This window comes from Palaemon carinicauda, chromosome 7 (assembly GCF_036898095.1).
Source record: "Palaemon carinicauda isolate YSFRI2023 chromosome 7, ASM3689809v2, whole genome shotgun sequence".
Classification (NCBI taxonomy): domain Eukaryota; kingdom Metazoa; phylum Arthropoda; class Malacostraca; order Decapoda; family Palaemonidae; genus Palaemon; species Palaemon carinicauda.
Window position 1 is genome coordinate 169,593,271 of NC_090731.1, and position 27,333 is coordinate 169,620,603.

The following is a 27,333-nucleotide window of genomic DNA, read 5'->3' on the forward strand; positions in this document are numbered from 1 at the left end:
AAGTGCTGCGTGTTGTGATTTCGCAACCCGCCCCTTTTTATTTTGTTGGGTAGATGTTTACCCACATGATCCTTGATGTGCCTCTGGGATCCTGCATGAAGGGTTTGTAAATGAGGTGTGGGAGAAAAAAAAAAGTATCTTCCTTCTGAACTGTATAAAACACAATACAACTAGTTGGAAAATATACATGATTAATGTATTTCATAAGTTATTTTTCCTTTTCATGAAGATACTTTCTTGGGAAAATTAGGAAATCCAATTGTTTCTCAATATTCAACTAATGTGATAGTCCCGTCATTACACTTCATATGGTGTACTGTATGTAATATCTGATTATCATTACATCATTCCTTCCACTTTAGCTGCACTTAGTTTTAAAGGTTGCTCATGAACGGCGGAGACAACGGACTGTGTCAATGCCCTAGAGATTGGCCAATGTGATCAGCTCCCAAGCTCCTCCTGCTTCAAGCTAGGTAGAGCTATTGCCTCCCCCAAACCCCTCACAAAATGATGATGAGGTTGCGGACATAAAAAAAACTATGGGGCGTGAACAGGTCTCGAACCCCAGTTCAGCAAATTGTTGGGCAATCATATAATAATATATATATATATATATATATATATATATATATATATATATATATATATATATACATATATATATATATTATATATATTATATATATATATATATATATATATATATATTATATATATATATATATATATATATATATATATATATATATATATATATATATATATATATATATTATATACATGTATATTTGGAGGGATTGGAGGGGAATTGTTATAATGAAGTACAGTGGGAGGTGAAAAGATTGGGGCAGACCCAATAGCTTTTTTTTTTTTTTTTTTTTTTTTTTTTTTTATTTTGGTAGGTTTTCTTAAATTTTTTGTGCCAACATCATGCTTTGTGGGTTACTAGGAGGTGATTTCTCTTGCCAGCCCCCAAGGGACTTGTCTTTTCATGATTATTCCTTTTCTAGGTTTTGCTTAGTTATTTGTTTATTTTTTTTTTTTTTTTGTAATGAATAAACTGACTCGATTTTATAACCAACATGGCGGAGACTGTGGCTGGGAACAATGGTTGGTCATTACCAATTGTTCCGTCAGAGGCTATCTTCATTCTTCTAAAGTAGGTCATTGACCCTCACATCACGAGTTAATATATTGGCAAATTTATAGACCATTAACTCCCAGATTTTTTCTTGCAATAACACATTTTAATGAAATAATTCTATCATTGTAATCTTTGTTTATACTGTATATACAGCAATCATTTTCCCAATTATATGGAAACTTGGCTTTGTGCAATCTCAGCTCTGGCCTAAATTATGTACATTCAACAATCCATTCCATTAATTTGAAACTTTTGATGGGTATTAAAAGAACTATCTAATTCAAAATTATCTTTATTTTAAAGATAGGCAAGTCTCAAGTTATTTACCAGACCTTTGAAACAATTATGGAATCACCTGATAGCCCAATCTGCTTCTTGGCTTATAATGTGCAAAAGTGGGCTTGCATTTAAATATTGTAAAGATTTGTATGTTAACATTTTCCTTCAGTTAGATCCTTACTTCATTTTGGAAATGCCTGATTTTGATTTCTGGATTTATTTGTAATTACCTCTTTATTTTCTACATTTTGGAAATGTATTATTTTTGATTGACTCATTTGTAATTACATATTTATTTTTCAGGATTGAAGCCAAGAAGAGAAAACAACGCTCTGCTGGAGAGCCCCTAATCTATAGCCTTATGACTCCTACCTGTACTGTTAAACTTATAGTTTAATCTAATAATGGTGAGTTTACCCTCAGACATTAGTGGTGGGTCCCCATTGAGACACGAAATTAATTTAAAGATAGCGCGAGTACAGTTAAAACTACTTTCTGAAGCTTGATATTCTAGCACAATAAAGTTAAAACTACTTTTTGAAGCTTGATTTTCTAGCACAATAAAGTTAAAACTACTTTCTGGAGCTTTATTTTCCAGCATAATAAAGTTAATACTACTTTCTGAAGCTTGATTTTCTAGCCCAATAAAGTTAAAACTACTTTCTGAAGCTTGATTTTCTAGCCCAATAAAGTTTAAAACTACTTTCTGAAGCTTGATTTTCTAGCCAATAAAGTTAAAACTACTTTCTGAAGCTTAATTTTCTAGCACAATAGTCAAAACCTAGTTTCTGAAGCTTGATTGGCTCGCACAATAATTAAAACTAGTTTTTGAAGCTAGCTTTGCTCGCACAATAGTTAAAACTAGTTTTTGAAGCTTGCTTTGCTCGCACAATAGTTAAAAACTAGTTTCTGAAGCTTGATTTTCTAGCACAGTAAAGTTAAAACTACTTTTTAAAGCTGGTTTATATTTACAATATCATTTTGTGTCTTCTGAATGGGGTCTTGCATGAGGAAATTTGGCTCCTTTAATGTATCTGTAGCATGTGAATACAGTACTGATGGAGTTTTTACTTTATTTTTCATCATTTTGTCCTTAGAAATTTGATTTAAAAAATTTTAAGATATCTTTATTAATGTATTGCTATGTACATTTATTACTGGTTGTGTGAAATTTGATACAAATTTATAGAATACGTTATATAAAATATTTAAAAAGTTTACATCAACACGAGAGAATACAGTTTTTTAAGACAGTCAAGAATTAGTTTCAAGTAATCATAGCCTGCTTATTCTTAGACAAGTCTGTTTTTTAGACAAGTCTGTTTTTTAGACCAGTCTGTTTTTTAGACCAGTCTATTTTTTAGACCAGTCTATTTTTTAGACCAGTCTATTTTTTAGACAGTTGCCTACAAAAATTCAGTTTAATAGATGATTGTTGAAAGTAAAAAAAGTTTTAAAAACACGAATTGCTTAGCCCCATATTGTGTTGGTTTTGTCATGCATATTCATCACACTTTGGAAAATTTTCTGTGACTTATTTTGTTATTACTTCAATGAAGATGTAATACAGTTTTAAGATGTACGCTGGAAAGTACTGTATAGATATAACTATGATTATTGAACTCAACTTGGTATCTCTTTAATTTACAGGCTGAGAAGTTGTCTGAAAAGTTAAACATGCTGTTATCCATGGATCCACGGTGAGTGTTCCACTTTTGTTCATTTTTGTGATATTCTGTATGTTCCACATTTGTTCATTTACCTGATATTCTGTATGTTCACTTTTGTTCATTTACCTGATATTCTGTATGTTCCACTTTTGTTCATTTACCCGATTTTCTGTATGTTCCACTTTAATTCATATTTCTGATTTTCTTTATGTTCCACGTTTGCTCATTTACCTGATATTCAGTATGTTCCACATCTATTTTATTCATTTACCTGATATTCAGTATGTTCCACTTTCGTTCATTTACCTGATATTCAGTATGTTCCACATCTATTTTATTCATTTACATGATATTCAGTATGTTCCACATTTATTCCTTTACCTGGTACTCAGTATGTTCCACTTTAGTTCATTTACCTGATTTTCTGTACGTTTCACATTTGTTCATTTACCTGATATTCTCTCTCTCTCTCTCTCTCTCTCTCTCTCTCTCTCTCTCTCTCTCTCTCTCTCCTCTCTCTCTCTCTCTCTCTCTCTCTCTCTCTCTCTCTCACAACGTTTCTTTTTTTGTGTGAAAATTAATACTTTTTCTCCATGTAAATTTTAATTTATTAGTACTGTGGTCTATATTGATTTATTTTCATTTTGGCTGAACGTTCAGCATATAAGTGAAGGGTCCCCCTTTGCACAAAAATTTATGCTCACAGCATTTTTTAGATTTTGGACACACAAACTGAATTTTCATTGCAATTTGAAACTTCATTATAAAAGGAAGTTAAATTGAACTTAGTTTCATCCAATATTCTGTAAAAGGATGAATTTTCCAGTCATTACTTTTGGAAGTCACGATACTGATTGCTACAGTGATTGTTTTTTTGTCCTGTTGCACATTTATAAATACTGTTTTTGAATGAGGTTGATCTATGTATTATATCTACTTTTAAACGTCACGGACTGAATCATATATTCTCTCTCTCTCTCCTCTCTCTCTCTCTCTCTCTCTCTCTCTCTCTCTCTCTCTCTCTCTCTCTCTCTCTCTCTCTCTCTGTGGTGGCCGATTCATCATTTGAGTGAGTGTATGAAAATGTTTGCCCTTTTCCTTCGACTCCTACGGTCTCTTCACAAGTTACAGTAAGGTCAGCGGTTGTTAGGTCTTGCGTTGAAATCATTCTCTCTCTCTCTCTCTCTCTCTCTCTCTCTCTCTCTCTCTCTCTCTCTCTCTCTCCTCTCTCTCCCTCTCTCTCTCTCTCTCTCTCTCTCAAAATATTTAAGTCATACATAGGAGTATTCTAGTTTTCTTTGATATATTTTCATGGTATAGAAAACGTTACTACTTTTGACTATAAACTATTTTATTTTTATATCTTTTCTTTGTTGCACTCGAAGTACCATTCACGTTCTTATTGCTGTTAACTATTGCATTTGTTTGAGCATACACCTTTTCAGGCATCAGTATAGGATAAGAGGTTTTTTTTTTATAATACATCGAGCAAATGACAACTAAATATAAAAGGGGAAAATTACGCTTTTAAATTTAACTAGCCATATTTTCATCTGTGATGTCTTTTTTTTTCGTTGTTATATTTGGTGTTAAATTTCTTCTATCACCATCACCACCACCACCACCACCACCATCACCATCATTACTACTAGCCAAGTTACAACCCAGATTAGAAAAAGAATACTACAAGCCCAAGGGCTCCAACAGGTAAAAGCAGTCCAGCGTGAAAAGGAAATAAGCGAATAACAACTGTACAAAAGTACTGAATATGAAAATAGATAATATTGTTTTCTGTTTGTCAGAGGTTACATAGGGTGTATTAAAAACGGACATTGATTTATTAGTTTTTAGTTTTTGATAATAAAGTAGAGATACACGTTAATATATTCTTTTAAAATGGCATAGTCTTGATGCTTTGAATGTGTGTTTATATATATATATATATATATATATATATATATATATATATATATATATATATATATATATATAATATATATATATATATATATTATGTATGTATGTATGTATGTATGTATGTATATATGAGAGAGAGAGAGAGAGAGAGAGAGAGAGAGAGGAGAGAGAGAGAGAGGAGAGAGAGAGAGAGAGAGAGAGAGAGAGAGAGAGAGAGAGAGTTTCATCATCTGAATTTGAGTGCCTGTAGAGGTCAAAATTGCAGAGAAATTTTACATGGATTTTGGATTTGTCAAACTTTTTAGTACATCTGCGAAGAGTTTTTTTTTTTATTTTTTTTATTTTTGTATACCTTATTCATGAACTCGTTTACTGTGTTACTGTTAACTATATCCGCTTGAAGTCTGTCCATGCATTTGCTATTTTGTATGTAAAGAAATTACCGCATTGAGTGGTGTATCTTTTCAATTCCAGTTTGTATCCGTTACCTCTGGATTGATTTGTGATAATCATGAATAGATTGTTGCAGTCTACATTTGTTATTCCTTTAAGAATTTAGAATGTCTCCATTAACTGCCCCCTTAGTCGTCGAGTTTGTCGATCAAATAAGTTCAAGCGTTCCATTTTCTGTCTATATCCAAATTATCTTACTGTTGGAACTAGTTTGGTGGCCCTAGCTTCTACTGCTTCCAGTCTATGTATATGCTACTGGAGCCCAGGACTGGACTCCGTATTCTAGATGGGATCTTACTAATGATGAGTACAGCAGTAGTACAGTGTCTTTGTGTATTTGAATTTTCTCTGTGTAACCTATTAGTTTTTGTGCTTTTTCAGCTTTTGTGCTTTGTTTTGTGAACTTCAAATCTTTGCTAATAATAATGCCGAGGTCTTCCTCTTGGTCCACACATTCTATTTCATTACCCAGCACCGAGTAATGTTTGTGGATTACCATAAACTTTGTGCATAGCTTTGCATTTCCCTTAGTTGAAAGGCATTTGCCATTTTCTGGACCATTCTCCCAATTTAATTAGATCCTCCCTTAAGGCTTCTATGTCTAACGAGGTCGCAGCGTTTATGCCTAGTTTAGTATCGTTGGCAAATTTAGCTATTTTACTATTTGATCCCAAATCTAATTCGTTAATGTAAACCAGAAAAAGTAATGAGCCAAGGACGCATCCTTTATGTACTCCTCTTGTAACAGCTGCTCACGGGCTTTCCCATTGATTACACCGGTTTTCTGTTTGTCTGCTAATCTTCGATCCGTTCAGCTGGCTCAACAATGATGCCTAGTTCTGTTGACCATTAATTTTTTTTTATGAGGAACTTTGTCAAAAGCTTGTTGAAAGTCTAGATATATCCTATTGCCCTGCTTTTATCATTTATGCTAAACATGTGGGAAAATTCCAACTGATTTGTCACACAGGATCTATTTGGGCTAAAACCATGTTGACTGTCTATCAGATAGTTTTTCTCTGTTCTACTTTTGAATGTACTATAATTGATTTAATTAGTTTTGCAAGGTACTTAGGCAAGAGACATAGGTCTGTAGCTGCGAGGTTCTTCATTTGGTTCCTTCTTGTAGATTAGAGGAACATTGCTTAGTTTCCATCCTTGTGGTGCCTTTCTTTCGTTGGCTGTCTTTCGGATAATTTTGTTTAAGTGTGGCGTTATCTCTTTCTAGTTCTATAATCTCTCTTGGATGAATATTATCTGGACATGGTGCCCTAGACTTACGGAGTGAAGTAAACCCGGTGTATCCAGAACTAAGGTTTTATTCAATTAACAATTCCACTGCAGTTGTACACTGCAAACAACAAAACAAACATTATCAGACAGTCATAAACATAAATAAACATTTGTGTTAACTAAGAAGGTACATACATTACAACACTCCTTATGAACAACAGGATAATATAAACAGGTTTATTTTTACCACATTCTTCCCTTCTGAGTTAAGTTCACGTGGAGTAATCCTGAAGGTACTTTGGAGGTTGCCTCACTCTCTCTGACCTTCGAAGTGGAGGAGGTGAGGCTACCTGTTGAGGCACTGTACGTGATTCGTGAAGAGTGTCATTCTGAGGAGCAGTATCCACATGGGAGAAAACCACGTGCAATCTCCTGGGGAGCATTTGCAACTGACAATTCCTCAAGAACCTCGGACTGAGGTGCAGGATCCCCAGCATCTGAATTTTCTCTGTAGTCACTAGCCATAGGAGCAAGATGTCTTAATGAAACCGTAGTCGCCCTACCATCTGAAAGCTTCACATGAGCATACTCAGGGTTCGTCTCTACAATTTCAACCTCATCCACCAAGGGGTCGTTCTTACTGTGTCTTACATGGCGTCTCAGGAGAGCACGTCCTCCTTGGATAAGCCAAGTAGGCAATGATTGGCCGGTGGTGGACCTTCTACTATGCAGGAAAAGGCGCTCGTGAGGAGTACTGTTCGTGGAAGTGCACAACAAGGAGCGTATAGAATGGAGAGCATCTGGGAGAACAGTTTCCCACTGGGACACATCAAGGTTTCTTGTCTTAAGGGCCAATGTTAGAGTTTTCCATATAATTCCGTTATATTTTTCAGCCTGACCATTCCCTCTAGGGTTATAAGGTGTAGTGCGACTGGTAGCTACACCTTTCTTCATCAGGAAATCCTTCAGCTCTTCAGACATGAAAGATGCACCCCTGTCAGTGTGGATGTATGCTGGCATACCAAACAAAGCAAATAGTTGCACCAAACAACTGATGACAGTTCGAGTGGTCATATCAGCGCAAGGGAAAACAAAAGGGAACCTTGAAAATTCATCCACAACCGTGAGGAAGTACTTGTTTCTAGATTGAGAGGGAACTGGGCCTTTGAAATCTAAGTTCAGCCTCTCGAATGGCTGGGTTGCTTTGATCAGTTGTCCCGAGTATTTGAAGAATCGAGGTTTGAGCTCTAAACACAATTGGCAAGAGGTGGTAATTTTCTTCACTTCTTCTATCGAGTAAGGTAGATTCCGCCCTCGGACGAAATGCATCATACGAGATATTCCTGGGTGACATAGGATTTCATGAAGTTCTCGAAGTTTATCAGAAGTAGTGGCACCACAGATGCGGGAGAGGAGCATCAGCTGGTATGTTCTCTGTTCCTGGACGGTATACTATATCATAGTGAAAACATGAGAGTTCAACTCTCCACCTTGCTATTTTGTCATTCTTTATTTTACTGTTTGATTTAGAGTCAAACATAAACTTTACACTACGCTGGTCCGTGATGAGCTTGAAATGGTGTCCAATTAAGTAGTGTCTCCACTTCCTCAATGCCTCCACTATGGCATAAGCTTCCTTTTCCACTGCAGAATGTCCCTGTTCACTGCGAGTGAGAGTGCGGGAGAAGAAAGCCACTGGGCGATTATTCTGTGTCAGAGTAGCTGCTATCGCATGACCTGAGGCGTCCGTTTCCACAGTGAAAAGAGAGGTGGGATCAATGGCCGTTACCACAGCACTAGCAATGTCTTTCTTCAAGTTCCCGAGAGCTTGCAGTGCTTCAGTAGATAAAGGAAAACCATTGGCTTGTGTGAGAGGGCGGATTTTCTCTGAAAAATTTGGGATCCATCTAGAGTAATGTGCAAGCAATCCCATGGTCATGCGAAGAGAAGCTGCATCCTTTGGGGGTGAAAGATTCCACAGTGGTTGCAAGCGTTCTGGGTCGGGTTTTATTTCCCCATCCGTTACTGAATACCCAAGTAATTTAATGGTTCTGACTTTGAAGTCACACTTGCTGTGGTTTAGAGTCAGGTTGTATTCCTCAGCCACCTTCAAAAACCCTCTTAAATTCTGGTCATGCTCCTCCTCTGTCTCACCACACACAGTAACATTGTCTACATAAGCAAATGTACCACCTACTTTTTCTTTCTTAAGGATTTCGTCAAGCACACGTTGAAAAGCAGCCACTCCATTTTTCACTCCAAATGGAATGCGATTGAACTCGTAAAGTTTACCCCCAGCTTCAAATGCAGTGTACGGTCTCTCCTCTTCTCTTATTGCAACCTGATGATAAGCACTTTTCAGATCTAAGGTACTGAACACCTTGTACCGTGCAATGTTGTTCACCATCTCGTCGATATTTGGCAAGGGGTAAGCATCAAGCTCAGTGAACTTGTTTATAGTACGAGAGTAATCTACAACCATCCTCCTTTTCTGATTCTCCCCTGATGTCACCAGCACTTGAGCTCTCCAAGGAGAATTGCTGGGCCTTATTATTCCTTCCGACATCATACGCTCAATCTCCGCTTCAATGAACTTCTTGTCACTCAAGGAGTATAGTCTTGACTTATTAGCCACTGGTCTACAATCTGGCGTCAGGTTCTTGAAAAGGAAAGGAGGGGACACCTTAACAACACCTAGTGAACATATCTTCAAAGGAGGTTTCTCTCCTCCAAAATCCATTTCCAGACCAGAATGTTTCCTCAGGAAGTCATGGCCTAGAATCACATCACTACATAATCTTTATAACACCTTGAGTTCAACACCGTGATAAGTCTCTCCTTTTAACTCCAAGTCCACACTGCACAGACCTAAGATGTTTGAGGACAGGGATTCATCAGCCATGGAGACTTTTCCATGCTCTGGAGACATAGTTAGTTTGTTTAGGTCTACTAAATTATGACGCACAAAGCTGTCCGAACTCCCAGTATCAATAAGGGCACTGACAGGGCTACCATTAAGCTTGAGAGGTGTTATAGATTTTTCAAGACATTTAGGGGAGGCCCCCACTATAGAAGCTAGCATTGCTGAAGAATATTTTGGGCTAGAAGAGCCACTCGCCTGTTTCACAGAGCGGCACACCTTAGCATAATGTCCTTGCTTCTTACATTTCAAACACACTGCGTCCTTAGCAGGACACTGAGTTCGGGGATGCCAGTTGTTCCCACAAAAAAAACATCGAGCACTAGAAGTAGCAGCAGAAACAGACACACTGTTATTTTCAGCACTAAACGATTCCTCCTCTCGATTCATTGCTGACACAGCAGCATTAACAGGTTCTGCTGAAGAGTAGGAGGCTGAATGCTTCTGGGCCATTTCTAGAGTGCGGGCCTGTTCATAAGCAGTATTTAAGCTCAGTGTCAAATTCTCCAACAGACGCTGGCGTATTGCACCAGAGACCAAACCATTAATGAAGGCATCCCGAACATAACTGTCACATGCTTCCTCCGCAGTTACACTTTTGAATTGACAGTCCTTAGCAAGTAGCTTCAGTGCCTGCAGGAACTGATCCAGGGACTCACCCGAGTTTTGCCTGCGAGTGGCAAGTAGATGCCTGGCAAATATTTCATTGTTTGGTTTCACGTACAAAGATGTCAAAACCTCTTCAGCGTTCTCATAAGTCTCACACTCAGAAATGTAGTCATACACACTAGGAGCCACATAGTTAGTGAGAAGAACCAGTTTGTCAAGCGTAGGGGTAGTCAACTGCACCGCTTCAACGAAGTTTGTAAATGTCCTCAGCCAGTGTGTCCACTCCTTGGCAGCCTGGGCAGAGTCAGGGTCCACATCAAACCGGGATGGGCGCAGAAGCCGTTCCATGGCGACTGAATTGATTAATTGAATAAATTGAAGTAAACCCGGTGTATCCAGAACTAAGGTTTTATTCAATTAACAATTCCACTGCAGTTGTACACTGCAAACAACAAAACAAACATTATCAGACAGTCATAAACATAAATAAACATTTGTGTTAACTAAGAAGGTACATACATTACAACACTCCTTATGAACAACAGGATAATATAAACAGGTTTATTTTTACCACACGGAGTCCCTTTGTTTTCATTTTGAAATCTTCCATGTGTAAAGGGAATTCTGTTTAGTGGTTGTGGCCCGTCATATTTGATAGCTGCTTCGGGGAGGGTCGTTGATTCTTCCCAAATGAATAATGTTGTGAGATATGCATTCATCCGTTAGGCTTTTTCCAAATAATTTATTTTAAGATTACCCTGTGAGTCTCTTAATTGGCTTATGTTGTTTTAGATTTTTTTTTTTTTTACTGTTTACACATGCAAAAAATTCTTTCAGGTTTTCTTTACCAACTGAAACAAATCTTTTCTATACATTGATCTCGGCATTTCTAACTAGTTTGCTTAAATTTTACGAATTGGGGGCTGTGGACCCATTGATTTATGTTTCGAGAGAGAGAGAGAGAGAGAGAGAGAGAGAGAGAGAGAGAGAGAGAGAGAGAGAGGAGAGGGGGGGGGGGGCACTTTTCGTTAAATTAAATAATCGTATCCAAGACACACCTCATTTACTACTATACCCAACCCTCACAATCACCCTCAACATCAACATCTCCCCTACATTTCCATAGTCAACCCACACTCCCACAATCACCAGGTTGCTACGGAATAATATTATTATTATTATCATCATCTAAACTACAACCCTAATTGGAAAAGGGCTCTTACAGGAAAAAACAGCCCATTAAGGAAAGTAAATAAGCTATAAGAGAAGGAACCAATAATGAGTATAAAATATTTTGGGATCAGTCAATATTAAAATCACTGATGTCATATATAAAATATGAAGACTTATAACAACCTGTTATTTATTTTTCTATGTATTTTATTTAAACTAAAAGCACTCCATTGACGTGCGTATGTCCCCGACCCCTCACACGCGTTCAACTCGATTCTTCTCTACACACAAGTACTCCCACAACCTACACTACTTTAACCACTGTTTACTCATATTTGTGGGCTGTTCACAAGGGTTATCCTTCTCAGATGGTGTGCTTATCTCTAATTGTCTGTCTGCTAGTCTGTTTTGGCTCTTTAGTACGTTTATCTGCACATTTCGGATTAGCTCTCTCTCTCTCTCTCTTTCTCTCTCTCTCTCTCTCTCTCTCTCTCTCTCTCTCTCTCTCTCTCCAAGCACATATCAATTGGACTGCCTGCTTCATATTTGGTTAGCTGTTCTTGTCCTCGAACTAAACTCCAAAATTGTTTTTATTATTTCTTATTGTGTTTAATTAGCAATAGGCATGACCCTCCTTTTTTTATCCAAACCCGGTATCCAAAGGCTACTGTAGAGGACTAATGACTATACCTAGTCTAGCTCTTCCATTGGTCTGACAGTGTTTTGAATTAGTTTTGCTAATACATGTACTAAAGTTCTCATTTCTATTGGTTACGTATAGATGAAAAGACGATTTGTAACTATATTATAAAGTCAGGTCTGATATTAACGTTGCCATATGACCGATCTCAATGTTCAAATCCAGTTGGATTGGGAATCTCTCTCTCTCTCTGAACTAGTAAGGAGAATGTTAATCGCTTATAACCAAGATAAAGAAAATAGGTGTCGATTGTATTCCTAAGAAACCCTCCCACACTAAATGCAGTGGATAAGCCTAAACCTGTCAAGTATGGACTGGCTTAAAATAACCATTTAAATTCGCTTATGGAGCTCTTTCTTCGTGTCTTTCTACTGTGACTTTCCAACACTGACTGATCCAATCGTGTCCAGCTACCTCCTGACGAAACCTTTAAGCCCCGCCCCCTCGACACAGCTGGTATTCCAGTTCACGCTGGGATTCCAGTTCATGCTGGAATTCCAGTTCATGCTGGAATTCCAGTTCATGCTGGAATTTCTGCCGGTTCACCGACACACATCTATTTACTGTAGGTAGTTGTAATAATTGAAGACTTTTGGTGCGCTAAACCACACTTTATTTTAAAACAAATACTGGTAGGCCTATGCTTGTTTATATTTCTTTACAAAATTAAAAACAGTTAAAGGGTTGAGACTTTTAATTCCATTAAAAGAGTAACGAATTTCTCAATTTGTCAACCACTATCCAGGACTGAGATTTACTTTTCACGAGTCGTATGAGTCTTCAGATATTTTGCGATAATTTGTTACTAATTGCCATAGTTTTATTAGTATACTTAATGGCATGTTTATTATTTTGTGTTAAAATTTTGAAGGGTAAATGCATTCAATACCTTAATACTATATTTTTCTCCAGTCACTTCTTGAAAGTATATTGACTGTAGGTAAAGTTTACGGTATACGAAAGATAAATATTAGGATGTCAGCAGAAGTTTCAACTTTATTTTAGAGCAGCTTGGATGGCAGTAGTAAATTTTCAAAATGCACAATGCAGTATAATGTTTCTTGATATTTTAAGTAATGTATTCGATTAAAATATGATTTAAAAGCATACATTCTTCCATTTTTAAATATCTAGGCTAAAAAGTTAATAAAGCAAAATATATATAATGAATTATTTCATAAAGCACAGTATCGACTAACAACTCAAAGAATTCTGTAGGATTAAGTTTAGTTTACAATTCAAAATATCTTGATATCTTTAGGAATAACAAACAGAATACACAGATTAACACTCATAACTCCAATAGGTTACAGGAAAATTCCACATAAAATTCTATTAATGTTCCCTGTGTCCCTTTCCTCCTGGAACTGACCTCAGACCTCTTTCCTCCTGGAACTGACCTCAGACCTCTTTCCTCCTGGAACTGACCTCAGGCTTCTCTCCTTCTCCTCGTACTACCTTCTGACCAGGCCTGCTTCTGACGAAACCTAGCCACGTCCCCAACCGAGCCAGAAAATCAGTCAAAATCCCAGAATTTTTTTGCCGGCTACCTGACACGCAGCTATCATAGGGCAGTTCACATTATAGTCGAGACCTTTCAGTATATTCACAAGACAGTGCTTGATGACGAGTACATGAGTTAATGCATGCATTTTGTTATACAAAATTGCATATAGGCTCTCTCTCTCTCTCTCTCTCTCTCTCTCTCTCTCTCTCTCTCTCTCTCTCTCTCTCTCTCATGTCAACAATCATAGTTTTATCTTGGTGTTCAGAATTCGTTCACTGTGCTGGGCACTGAACTCCCTCGCACTAGACTCCCGACATATTGCAAGTTTATAGTTATATGTCTGTGCTGCTTTTGGTATATAAGTCGAATAGTGTTGGGATTTAGCTTACTTTAATAATCTTGAATTATGTTTGAAATTTCCTTCTTCCTTTAGTATGGTTAATCTAACTGGTATGTCTTTTAAGCACAGTTTGTGATTTGATATATTAACTGCTGTTGCCATGGTCTGAGGTTTTTTAATCTAAAATTGAAGTCTAAGCAATTACTTACGAATAAAATGTAAATATCCTAAAACTTAGGTTTTTTGGGTTAATATTCGTAATTGCTATTTTCTAGCTACGTGGCTTAAAAGAATGAATAAAGTTTTATCTCATATAGTCAACTATATGACGCATCAGAATTTTAGCATATGCGTTTTTAAAGATTAAAACACTTCAGAGAAAGCGGGTCGGTATTTGCCACCTCGCTTAAAAGATTTTATGGCTAATCTTACTTACTTATTTACTTTACTTTACTTTGATGGCTGCTTTTCCGGTCCCATACAGCAGCACTCTACTCTACAGGACCTCCGGTATCGTTTTGCCTTGTTCGTTCAGAGTATTTATCGCTTAAGATCACGTATTGTTCATTTACTGTTAAATCGTCAATGTTGTATGATTTTTTAAATAAGAAAGTCTTCAGTTTCCTCTTGAAGGCCTTTTAATGTCTTCAATCATTCGAATGTTTCGTGGGAGCTTATTATAGTCTTCCAGCATCGCCAAAAGATAATTCCTATAAATAGCGTACGGTTAGGATAAGTGTCGGAGCAAACCAATATAATTTGGAGTTAATTTGTATTTTTCTAACTAGTTAATGTTATGTGATAGTTTAAAACTGTTGTAATATTATTTCAGCCTTCGATTTGAAAGTTTGTCTTGTTGTGGTACATAGGTATCTGATAAATTGTCTTAGTGGTGGATTTATAATATATAAGCAAAATTGCTTATGTAGTTTTCTAGCGTCCAATAAAGATCCCTATAACAGCTGCCATTATTCTCTCCGTAGTTGATACATTGCATTTAATAAAAAAAAAAAAAAAAAAAAAAAAGGCGGGTGTTAAAGTTAATGGAGAATCTAAGTTTTAATTTTCATTGTATACTGTGATACTAGCAGTTATGCCCAGTGAAAATTTATGAAGGAAATTACTGACTTTCTCTCCTCTCTCTCTCTCTCTCTCTCTCTCTCTCTCTCTCTCTCTCTCTCTCTCTCTCTCTCTCTCTCTCTCTCGCAAAGGTACGTAATAACCGATTGAAAACTGCCATTAATTCAGTGGGTAATTCTTTTTAGGAATAGTATTTAATGTACTGATACAATCATGAAAGTCCACCGGAATGGGAGCCCACAAAGTTTGGTCTTTTGGGCTGTTATGATCTATCCATTGTCTTGACTAGACCTAAAAGGGGTTAAAGGTTAAGGTTAAAAGATCGCTCGGGAATAGTAGAGGGAAGGGACAGTGACAGCCCTATCGAGCAGGCCATTGCCCTAGTGACTGACCATATATACATAGATATGGTCAGCTCCCAAGCCCCCTCTCTACCCAAGCTAGGACTAAGGAGTGCCAGGCAATGACTGACCATATATACATAGATATGATCAGCTCCCAAGCCCCCTCTCTAACTAAGCTAGGACCAAGGAGTGCCAGGCAATGGCTGCTGGTGACTCAGCAGATAGACATACAGGCTCCCCCAAACCTCCATTCCTTAGCTCACAGGGATGGTGAGATTGCAACGACCAAAGAAACTGAGTTTGAGCGGGACTCTAACCCCCAGTCTGGCGTTCACCAGTCAGGGACGTTACCACAGCGGCCACCACAACCATGAAGTTTATTGATCGTATTTTTCTTCAGATGGGGGGGGGGGGGGGTGTAGTTCTTGTTGGTGGTAGGGAGATGGATGTTGTTAGGCCAGTGAAGGGGTTACTCTGGTAATTAATATATGACAGGCCTTGAAGCCCTTCTTCAGTATCCGACCTCATACATTGAAGGGCATTTCAGAATGATTTCCTCGTATAACTCTGCATGAGCTTGAAGGTTTCAGCTTTTGTGTTTCGTTGCTTTTGGGTTGGTTTGATTTTGGGTTGGTTTGATTTTGGGTTTCTTAGCTTTTGGGTGTCTTAGGTTTGGAGTTGGTTAGCCTTTGGGTTGGTTAGCTTTAGAGTTTCATGGCTTTTGGGTTAGTTAACTTTAAAGTTTCTTAGCTTTTGGTTGACTTAGCTTTAGGGTTTCTGAGCTTCAGGGTTGGTTAGGTTTTGGGTTGGTTAGCTTTGGGTTGGTTATCTAGCTTTAGGCTTTTAGCTTTTTGGTTGGTTAGCTTTTGGGTTCCTTATAAATACTATTGGTAAAGCAGCTCGATATTGTAGGCGATTTTTCTCCTATTTCTAAACCTCAATACAGTGATGGTTACCAAGTTATTTGCTGTATCCAAATTTTAATCAAGTCGAAGGTCATTTTGGATTAGTGTGATCCAAAACCCCAGGCTGCTAAAGGTTGTTCCAAAGTTGATTGAATTTTGTTTATTGTTTATTTTTAAAGTCAGTGTCATTGCAGAAATTTTAATTTAAAATCCGAAATTTTGAAGTGTTTTTTTTTAGACCAATGTGTTTTTGTAACGCATCACATAAATCAGTTCTCGAGGTCTTGCATGACAAATTCGTGTACTATTTCATGTGAAAATCTAAGATCGAACTTAAGTTTCTCTCTCTCTCTCTCTCTCTCTCTCTCTCTCTCTCTCTCTCTCTCTCTCTCTCTCTCAAGTCTTTTAGTAGGGGGAGGGGTGTGGAGTGGTGAGTATGTAGGCTTAAGACCAGAAATAATTCTAAAAACATCTGGATTAGTTTAGCAAACCAAATAAAGCCGAACTGAATCTAATTGTCTTTAGCCTGATACTTTTTCCTGAAATAAAATATAAAATCAAATGTTAATGCTTATCCAGTAACACCAGTCGTTCGACGTCACGCCAATGTAACAATGTGCGTACTGTAATCCTTTGCGCGCTCGTGAGCGCACGCTTTGTTGTGGAAGTAAATACTGATTTAATCTTGAAAAGAGAAATTTCGTGAACTCGACCAAGTGGAAAAAGTTCTTTTAAAGGGTCTATTGGATTGGAAAAAGGAATTGTTGAAATTTAGTTTGTCTTTATAGATAATAAACGATAATTAATCACAAATATATAAAGATGTATTAGGAGAGGTTAATAATCTATTAGAAAATGTATAAAAATATTTTTTACTTATTTTGATGTAATCATGAAATTTTAGGTTCTTGGAGAGAGAGAGAGAGAGAGAGAGAGAGAGAGAGAGAGAGAGAGAGAGAGAGAGAGAGAGAGAGAGAGAGAGACATACATACATACATATTACCTCATTGTCGTAATTCTCAAGATGAATCCTGTTAAATGTTTTCTCTCCTCGACGATTTAATTATGCTCATATGACCCAAGTCTTCATCTGGGATCTAGCGTGGCTTTTTGGAGATTTTCCAGTTATTACTTAATAATTAAACTAAGTCTTCGTAACTAAATATTGAAATGCTGTTAAGTTTTACTGTCCCTATTGTTCGTAATTAATATTACATTGTTAATATTTTACCCGAAATTGTATGATGCTGTAGTTGTCTGATGCAAGGTTTAAACTTTTAAGGTATTTAATTACCTTAGTTTGAGGTAATTTTCATGGTTTCATGGTAATTCTAAGGTAATTTCGGTTTTACTAACAAGATTTAAGGAAATGGAAAAACGTTTTAAGGTAATCTAAGGTAAAAAGCAGCAACATTTTAGATGATGGCCACATGGCATATGCTTGAGTTTTAATTAATGTGTTGAGGGTTACGTGGAGAGGTGGGGTTGGTGGGGGTGGGTGGGTTGAGGGTTGGATGGTTGATGAATGTGGGGGGGGGGGGGCAGTTGTTAGGGATTAATATAATGAAATATTCTGATGCTTGATTTGCTCATACAATTACTATCCTCGTGAAGTTCAATTTCTTTCTCTGACGAGTGAATAGATGGTTTTCATGGTTAAGGCGTGAAATATTTCTTAATCTAAATACTACGGAATAGGTATTCATCTGCATATTTATTATAAGTAAAGGTCTATCTCTTAATTAGTAATATTCGCTTCTATTATTATAATCATCATCATAATCATCATCTCCTCCTCCTACGTCTATTGACGCAAAGGCCTCTGTTAGATTTCGCCAGTCGTCTCTATCTTTAGCTTTTAATTTATTACTTCTCCATTCATTATTACCTACTTCACGCTTCATAGTCCTCAGCCATGTAGGCTTGGGTCTTGCAACTCTTCTAGTGCCTTGTGGAGCCCTGTTAAAACGTTTGGAATAAACACTTATATTGCTTCAAATGAACGACGTGCAAAGGCAGTTTCATTCAAATTGAATAATTTCCAGACGTTACACACTTTAGTTTGAGAGCTCAACTGTGCTCCAGAATTATGTATGAAGACCGTGTTATTCAAGGGTAAAGGGAGGTTACAATACTTGATTTCGTTGTAGGAGGTTCAGTGCATTCAGTATGCCTCGTGTCATCCACTGTAAGCACAAGTATAAGAATACAGAGTCCCATAACTTCCCTCTATATTACCTCTTATCCTACTTATGGACTGCAACTTCAGTGCAGGTCGTTCTGATGCCTGCCTGCCTGCCTGCCTACCTCTCTGCCTGCCTGCCTGCCTACCTCTCTGCCTGCCTGCCTACCTGCCTACCTCTCTGCCTGCCTGCCTCCCTCTCTGCCTGCCTGCCTGCCTGCCTGCCTCTCTGCCTGCCTCTCTGCCTGCCTCTCTGCTGCCTGCCTGCCTCTCTGCCTACCTCTCTGCCTGCCTGCCTGCCTACCTCTCTGCCTGCCTGCCTGCCTACCTCTCTGCCTGCCTGCCTACCTCTCTGCCTGTCTGCCCACCTCTCTGCCTGCCTGCCTGCCTCTCTGCCTGCCTTTATTCAATGTCGATATCCAATTATATATAACGTGGTTTTTCATTAGTATCACTAAGTGCGTTCTTCTTCTTCTTCTTCTTTGTCTGCATCTTTTCCCACTTTTATGTGGGGTCGATGTTTCTGGCCAAGCGTTCTCCATCTACCTCTGTCCCACACTTCATCACCGGTTAATCCCTTTGATCGAAGGTCATCTTTGATACAGTCCATCCACCTTCGCTTTTCATCGTTTCTCTTGGGTCCGGTGAGATAGTATCACTAAATGCGTTGATATGGCTAAATTGCTTAAATCGATATGCAGTATTGTGAAATAAATTGGTGTATTTGTCATGAGTCACTAATACAAGAATTATTAATTTTCTTTCATGATTTATTAATACTAGAATAATTATCTCTCTCTCTCTCTCTCTCTCTCTCTCTCTCTCTCTCTCTCTCTGCTGTTATTTTTACTTCATTTTTGTCTTGTCATTTTGTCTTTACGTCAGTATTTATTCTTTGTATATGACCTTACATCTATTTTTATAGTATTTGTATCCTATGCCTTTTATTGAACTACAATACCACCGTTCCTCACGTCTCTTTCAAATCTGTTTTTGTCTCTCTTCAATCAACAATGTTCCTCTTTCTTTCATTTCTCTCTCTCCTTTAATTTTTGTTTTATCTCCTTGCATTATTTTCTTTCAATTCTCTCTACTTTCTTTTTATTTTCTTTCAATTCTCTCTACTTGTCTTTTTATTTTCTTTCATTTATCTGTCTTCTTGCATTTCTTTCATTTCTCTCTACTTGTCTTTTTATTTTCTTCCTCGTTCATTTCTCTTCTGTTTTCATATTTGTTTATATTTTCTTCCTCTTTCATTTCTCTTCGTTTTGTCTCCTTGCATTATTTCTTTCATTTCTGTCTCTACTTAGTCTTTTTATTTTTTCTCATTTATGTCTTCTTGCATTTCTTTCATTTCTCTCTACTTGCCTTTTTATTTTCTTTCATTTATCTGTCTCCTTGGACTTGATATTCCCAGCCTCCTTTCCCCTCTCGAGTCATAAATACATTAGTTTTTTACGAACATTTTCATAGTCTCAAGAATTTGAATTGTTAGACTGTTTTGTAGCCTTATTGATTTATGACAATAGTGTTTTATTGACTTATTTATTTACTAACTATGTTTTTATATTAGTTTTCTCCCTGTTAAAACTACTACTGATTTCTTTTTAAAAACTTGAACTTTAAATTTTGAAAACGCTTTTCCCTTTCTAAGTCCATTTGCTAAATCCGTTTTTCCCTTTCTAAGTCCATTTGCTAAATTAATTTTTCCATTTCTAAGTCCATTTGCTATATCCAGTTTTCCATTTCTAAGTCCATTTGCTGAATCCATTTTTCCATTTCTAAGTCCATTTGCTAAATGCATTTTTCCATTTCTAAGTCCATTTGCTAAATGCATTTTTCCATTTCTAAGTCCATTTTCTAAATCCCTTTTCCCATTTCTAAGTCCATTTGCTAAATCCCTTTTCCCATTTCTAAGTCCATTTGCTAAATCCATTTGCTGAATCCATTTTTCCATTTCTTAGTCCATTTGCTAAATGCATTTTTCTATTTCTAAGTCCATTTGCTCTATCCATTTTTCTATTTCTAAGTCGATTTGCTAAATCCCTTTTCCCATTTCTAAGTCCATTTGCTAAATCCATTTTTCCATTTCTAAGTCCATTTGCTATATCCATTTTTCCATTTCTAAGTCCATTTGCTAAATAAATTTTTCCATTTCTAAGTCCATTTGCTAAATGCATTTTTCCATTTCTAAGTCCATTTGCTAAATGCATTTTTCCATTTCTAAGTCCATTTGCTAAATCCCTTTTCCCATTTCTAAGTCCAATTGCTCTATCCATTTTTCTATTTCTAAGTCCATTTGCTAAATCCATTTTTCATTTCTATGTCCATTTGCTAAATGCATTTTTCCATTTCTAAGTCCATTTGCTAAATGCATTTTTCCATTTCTATGTCCATTTGCTATATCCCTTTTCCCATTTCTAAGTCCAATTGCTCTATCCATTTTTCTATTTCTAAGTCCATTTGCTAAATCCATTTTCCCAATTCTAAGGCAATTTGCTCTATCCATTTTTCTATTTCTAAGTCCATTTGCTAAATCCATTTTCCCAATTCTAAGGCAATTTGCTCTATCCATTTTTCTATTTCTAAGTCCATTTGCTCAATCCATTTTCCCAATTCTAAGGCAATTTGCTCTATCCATTTTTCTATTTCTAAGTCCATTTGCTAAATCCATTTTTCCCTTTCTAAGTCCATTTGCTCTATCCATTTTTATATTTCTAAGTCCATTTGCTCTATCCATTTTTCCATTTCTAAGTCCATTTGCTAAATCCATTTGCTGAATCCATTTTTCCATTTCTAAGTCCATTTGCTAAATCCATTTTTCCATTTTTAAGTCCAATTGCTAAATCTTTTTTTTCCATTTCTAGGTCCATTTGCTAAATCCGTTTTTTCCCTTTCTAAGTCCATTTGCTCTATCCATTTTTCCATTTCTAAGTCCATTTGCTATATTCATTTTTCCATTTCTAAGTCCATTTGCTATATTCATTTTTCCATTTCTAAGTCCATTTGCTAAATGCATTTTTCCATTTCTAAGTCCATTTGCTAAATCCATTTGCTAAATCCATTTTTCTATTTCTAAGTTCATTTGCTAAATCCATTTTTCCATTTTTAAGTCCATTTGCTAAATCCGTTTTCCCTTTCTAAGTCCATTTGCTAAATGCATTTTTCCATTTCTAAGTCCTTTTGCTAAATCTCTTTTGCCATTTCTAAGTCCATTTGCTAAATCCATTTTTCCATTTCTAAGTCCATTTGCTCTATCCATTTTTCTATTTCTAAGTCCATTTGCTAAATCCCTTTTGCCATTTCTAAGTCCATTTGCTAAATCCATTTTTCTATTTCTAAGTCCATTTGCTCTATCCATTTTTCTATTTCTAAGTCCATTTGCTGAATCCCTTTTGCCATTTCTAAGTCCATTTGCTATATCCATTTTTCCATTTCTAAGTCCATTTGCTAAATGCATTTTTCCATTTCTAAGTCCTTTTGCTAAATCTGTTTTGCCATTTCTAAGTCCATTTGCTAAATCCATTTTTCCATTTCTAAGTCCATTTGCTAAATCCATTTTTCCTTTTCTAAGTCCATTTGCTAAATGCATTTTTCCATTTCTAAGTCCCTTTGCTAAATCCATTTTTCTAAGTCCATTTGCTGAATCCATTTTTCTATTTTCAAGTCCATTTTCTAAATCCGTTTTTTCCCTTTCTAAGTCCATTTGCTAAATCCATTTTTCCATTTTCAAGTCCATTTTCTAAATCCGTTTTTCCCTTTCTAAGTCCATTTGCTAAATCCGTTTTCCCTTTCTAAGTCCATTTGCTAAATCAATTTTTCCCTTTCTAAGTCCATTTGCTAAATCCATTTTTCCATTTCTAAGTCCATTTGCTATATCCATTTTTCCATTTCTAAGTCCATTTGCTAAATGCATTTTTCCATTTCTAAGTCCATTTGCTAAATCCCTTTTCCCATTTCTAAGTCCATTTGCTATATCCATTTTTTATTTCTAAGTCCATTTGCTAAATGCATTTTTCCATTTCTAAGTCCATTTGCTAAATCCATTTTTCCATTTCTAAGTCCATTTGCTAAATGCATTTTTCCATTTCTAAGTCCTTTTGCTAAATCTCTTTTGCCATTTCTAAGTCCATTTGCTAAATCCATTTTTCCATTTCTAAGTCCATTTGCTAAATGCATTTTTCTATTTCTAAGTCCATTTGCTAAATCCCTTTTGCCATTTCTAAGTCCATTTGCTAAATCCATTTTTCCATTTCTAAGTCCATTTGCTCTATCCATTTTTCTATTTCTAAGTCCATTTGCTGAATCCCTTTTGCCATTTCTAAGTCCATTTGCTATATCCATTTTTCCATTTCTAAGTCCATTTGCTAAATGCATTTTTCATTTTCTAAGTCCATTTGCTAAATGCATTTTTCCATTTCTAAGTCCATTTGCTAAATGCATTTTTCCATTTCTAAGTCCATTTGCTAAATGCATTTTTCCATTTTTCTAAGTCCATTTGCTAAATCCATTTTTCTAAGTCCATTTGCTGAATCCATTTTTCTATTTCTAAGTCCATTTGCTAAATCCATTTTTCCAATTTCAAGTCCATTTTCTAAATCCGTTTTTCCCTTTCTAAGTCCATTTGCTAAATCCGTTTTCCCTTTCTAAGTCCATTTGCTAAATCAATTTTACCCTTTCTAAGTCCATTTGCTAAATCCATTTTTCCATTTCTAAGTCCATTTGCTAAATCCATTTTTCCATTTCTAAGTCCATTTGCTATATCCATTTTTCCATTTCTAAGTCCATTTGCTAAATGCATTTTTCCATTTCTAAGTCCATTTGCTAAATGCATTTTTCCATTTCTAAGTCCCTTTGCTAAATGCATTTTTCCATTTCTAAGTCCCTTTGCTAAATGCATTTTTCCATTTCTAAGTCCCTTTGCTAAATGCATTTTTCCATTTCTAAGTCCCTTTGCTAAATGCATTTTTCCATTTCTAAGTCCATTTGCTAAATGCATTTTTCCATTTCTAAGTCCATTTGCTAAATGCATTTTTCCATTTCTAAGTCCATTTGCTAAATGCATTTTTCCATTTCTAAGTCCATTTGCTAAATGCATTTTTCCATTTCTAAGTCCATTTGCTAAATGCATTTTTCCATTTCTAAGTCCATTTGCTAAATGCATTTTTCCATTTCTAAGTCCATTTGCTAAATGCATTTTTCCATTTCTAAGTCCATTTGCTAAATGCATTTTTCCATTTCTAAGTCCATTTGCTAAATGCATTTTTCCATTTCTAAGTCCATTTGCTAAATCTCTTTTGCCATTTCTAAGTCCATTTGCTAAATCCATTTTTCCATTTCTAAGTCCATTTGCTCTATCCATTTTTCTATTTCTAAGTCCATTTGCTAAATCCCTTTTGCCATTTCTAAGTCCATTTGCTAAATCCATTTTTCCATTTCTAAGTCCATTTGCTCTATCCATTTTTCTATTTCTAAGTCCATTTGCTAAATCCCTTTTGCCATTTCTAAGTCCATTTGCTAAATCCATTTTTCCATTTCTAAGTCCATTTGCTAAATGCATTTTTCCATTTCTAAGTCCTTTTGCTAAATCTGTTTTGCCATTTCTAAGTCCAATTGCTAAATCCATTTTTCCATTTCTAAGTCCATTTGCTAAATCCATTTTTCCATTTCTAAGTCCATTTGCTAAATCCATTTTTCCTTTTCTAAGTCCATTTGCTAAATGCATTTTTCCATTTCTAAGTCCCTTTGCTGAATCCCTTTTCCCTTTCTAAGTCCATTTGCTAAATCCCTTTTCCCATTTCTAAGTCCATTTGCTATATCCATTTTTTTATTTCTAAGTCCATTTGCTAAATGCATTTTTCCATTTCTAAGTCCTTTTGCTAAATCTCTTTTGCCATTTCTAAGTCCATTTGCTAAATGCATTTTTCCATTTCTAAGTCCATTTGCTAAATGCATTTTTCCATTTCTAAGTCCATTTGCTAAATCCATTTTTCCCTTTCTAAGTCCATTTGCTAAATCCCTTTTCCCTTTCTAAGTCCATTTGCTAAATCCCTTTTCCCATTTCTAAGTCCATTTGCTATATCCATTTTTTTATTTCTAAGTCCATTTGCTAAATGCATTTTTCCATTTCTAAGTCCTTTTGCTAAATGCATTTTTCCATTTCTAAGTCCATTTGCTAAATGCATTTTTCCATTTCTAAGTCCATTTGCTAAATGCATTTTTCCATTTCTAAGTCCATTTGCTAAATGCATTTTTCCATTTCTAAGTCCATTTGCTAAATGCATTTTTCCATTTCTAAGTCCATTTGCTAAATCCGTTTCCCATTTCTAAGTCCATTTGCTAAATCCCTTTTCCCATTTCTAAGTCCATTTGCTAAATCCCTTTTCCCATTTCTAAGTCCTTTTGCTATATCCATTTTTCCATTTCTAAGTCCATTTGCTAAATGCATTTCCATTTTTCCATTTCTAAGTCCATTTGCTAAATCCATTTTGCTAAATCCATTTTGCTAAATCCATTTTTCCCTTTCTAAAGCAAATGAAATGAAATGGATTTTCATGTGCTAAGGTGTCCGTTAACCCTTGACTAATTGTGAAATTTTTTGTTTTGCAGGTATTCAGAGTGAGTGTTGTGCATTTAATGACCAAGAACTGCAGAGAGAAGCAAGAAGATCGCCGACAATCAAGAAAAATGACAAAGTCGCTGGTACTCCAGGGCGAACTGACTATATATCTGGACGCATAATTGTCGCATAATTGTATAAGACTAAATTATGATTTTTAATTTTTTTTTTTTTTTTTTTTTTTTTGCTGCGGTAGCGGCGATAGCTGCCTTTGACATCAATGTAAAATAAAATTGGATTTTAATAAACAAAAAGTGATATTTAGCAATTTTATTTGACAATTTTATTTGAACCAAAACATGTTGATATAATGGTGTACATATAATATAACGTGCTACATAAGTTTATAAATATAGTACAGACAAACCAGTCCAAAGATGTAGTAGGTATGGTTCCCAAGAGTTGCCATACAGAATTTTTCTTTGGAATTACTGGAGATAGTTTCCACGCACAAAAAGTGATTTTCGACCCGATCCTACACTGCAGGCCTTTCCTTCGAATAATTTTCTCCTACACCTTTAAACCATGCGTCTCGTGTCCGTCCATTACCTGTAACTCCATCTGCCGTCCCCGTTTCCATTTGGTACACATAAACTCGGTCAACTTTGTACGATAGTTCTGAAATAAACATAGCAGTTATGAGTATGCGATCCTATACAATGAAATTAAAACTTACTGAAGATATTTGTAACTATACAGATTCTAGCATGGCAATTGCAGAGATACCTAAACACTTCACTATTTTCGAGCTACCCACAGCGTTGGAGAAACTCATTTTTGTTTCCAGGTGCGAAGGGAACCTTTGCTCACATACTAAAACCTGGAGGAATAAATAATTCGGAAAATGAAAATACTGCAGTACAAAATCAGGGATTCAGATATATCCTATTGCATATTAACAAATTCAATACATAATATTTACTTATGAACCCTGTATCCTAACATCAGATGAACTAAGCCTAGTGAAGAGATGGAAATTTTTGTCACTATGGAACAAACTTCAACAAAATCCATGAAGTTAAAACCGCTACAGTACAATATCATATTGGATGTTAACAAGTTCAATATATAAAGTTAAATTAACAACCCCGTATCCTAACACCAGATGAAAAAAAAACCCTAATGAAGAGAGTAGGGATAGAACAAGTTCGAGATATTAGGTATCTATTATGAACCTGACAATTGTCCTTTGCTATCATGTTAATAGTCCATGAGCCGTACAAGATGGACGGGCCTAAATGCCATGGTGATTTTCCACTAGTTCAAACCTTTATACATATGGATTTATGTGATTTAAAAGTCACAGCTAAGTAGGCTACAGTCTTGACTTTAGTAAAAACACAATCGTTTGTATATGTGTAACGGTTGATACTACAAACATTACAGAAATGAAAATGTGCGTAATATTACATTTCACATGAGATACAGTGTCTAATTCATTTTCTATGTACACATACAGTATTTTAATAGTCCCAAACATCGTCCACTGAGAAAATAGGATTCTAGAAGTGTTTTCGTTTTTTTTTTCATAATAAACTTTCCTTTGTATTTTTAAGTACCTCCCTGGTTGAAATTTGGAATTTAGCATTAACTAGAGTCTACTATTAGCATCACAATAGGACATTTGACTTTATGTACTGGATAGCGGATCAGCCCTACAATTGTCTCAAGTGAAAGTCCCTCTAGCGGCGAAAAGACTGGTTACCAATATTGGATTGTGAAGTATTATATCTCTAATATGTAATATTTGATCATTAAATCAGAGGGAACTGGAACTTATACTAATAGATATTTTTTTCAAGAATACCTATTCAATGTAGGAAAAAAATGGCCAAGAGTTTTTCTTACTTTTACTATAGTAGTCCTTACCTTATATTTCATTGGAACTTATACTTTCTAGATATTTCTTTCAAGAATACCTACTCAATATATGAAAAAATGGCCAAAAGTTTTTCTTACTTTTACTATTGTAGTCTTCACCTAATATTTCATGGAAACTCAAAACAATTGATGACCTAACTTATGATATGTTAAATACTATGATGCAATGTCTAGTGCAATATGCGAAAGAATGCATATGTTCTCAGTGATGTTCTTGGACCTATTTCATTCTAGAAAATTAAGTAAACATACTCCATCTTGTATCATGTTTAATTTCATACACATTTTGATTACTGTAATATTTTTTTGTAGTTTCAACCGTTGAAGATAAATAACTAGTTTGTTTCTATTGAAAATCACTATGACATAAAGTCCCC

The 27,333-nt window shown here is 35.9% G+C and overlaps 2 long non-coding RNA genes across 2 annotated transcripts in view; one reads left to right on the forward strand and one right to left on the reverse strand.

Annotated features, from left to right (window-relative positions):
* LOC137643716 (uncharacterized) overlaps positions 1-25,221 on the forward strand; it is a 30,192-nt gene extending 4,971 nt beyond the window's left edge. Inside the window, exons 2-4 of the long non-coding RNA XR_011045054.1 lie at positions 1,727-1,830; positions 3,074-3,123; positions 25,066-25,221. This is a non-coding gene — a long non-coding RNA (uncharacterized lncRNA). The remainder of the gene's footprint in view (positions 1-1,726; positions 1,831-3,073; positions 3,124-25,065) is intronic.
* Positions 25,222-25,336: 115 nt separating this feature from the next.
* The window catches only part of LOC137643717 (uncharacterized), a 15,914-nt gene continuing 13,917 nt past the window's right edge, over positions 25,337-27,333 (reverse strand). The window contains exon 3 of the long non-coding RNA XR_011045055.1: positions 25,337-25,693. This is a non-coding gene — a long non-coding RNA (uncharacterized lncRNA). The remainder of the gene's footprint in view (positions 25,694-27,333) is intronic.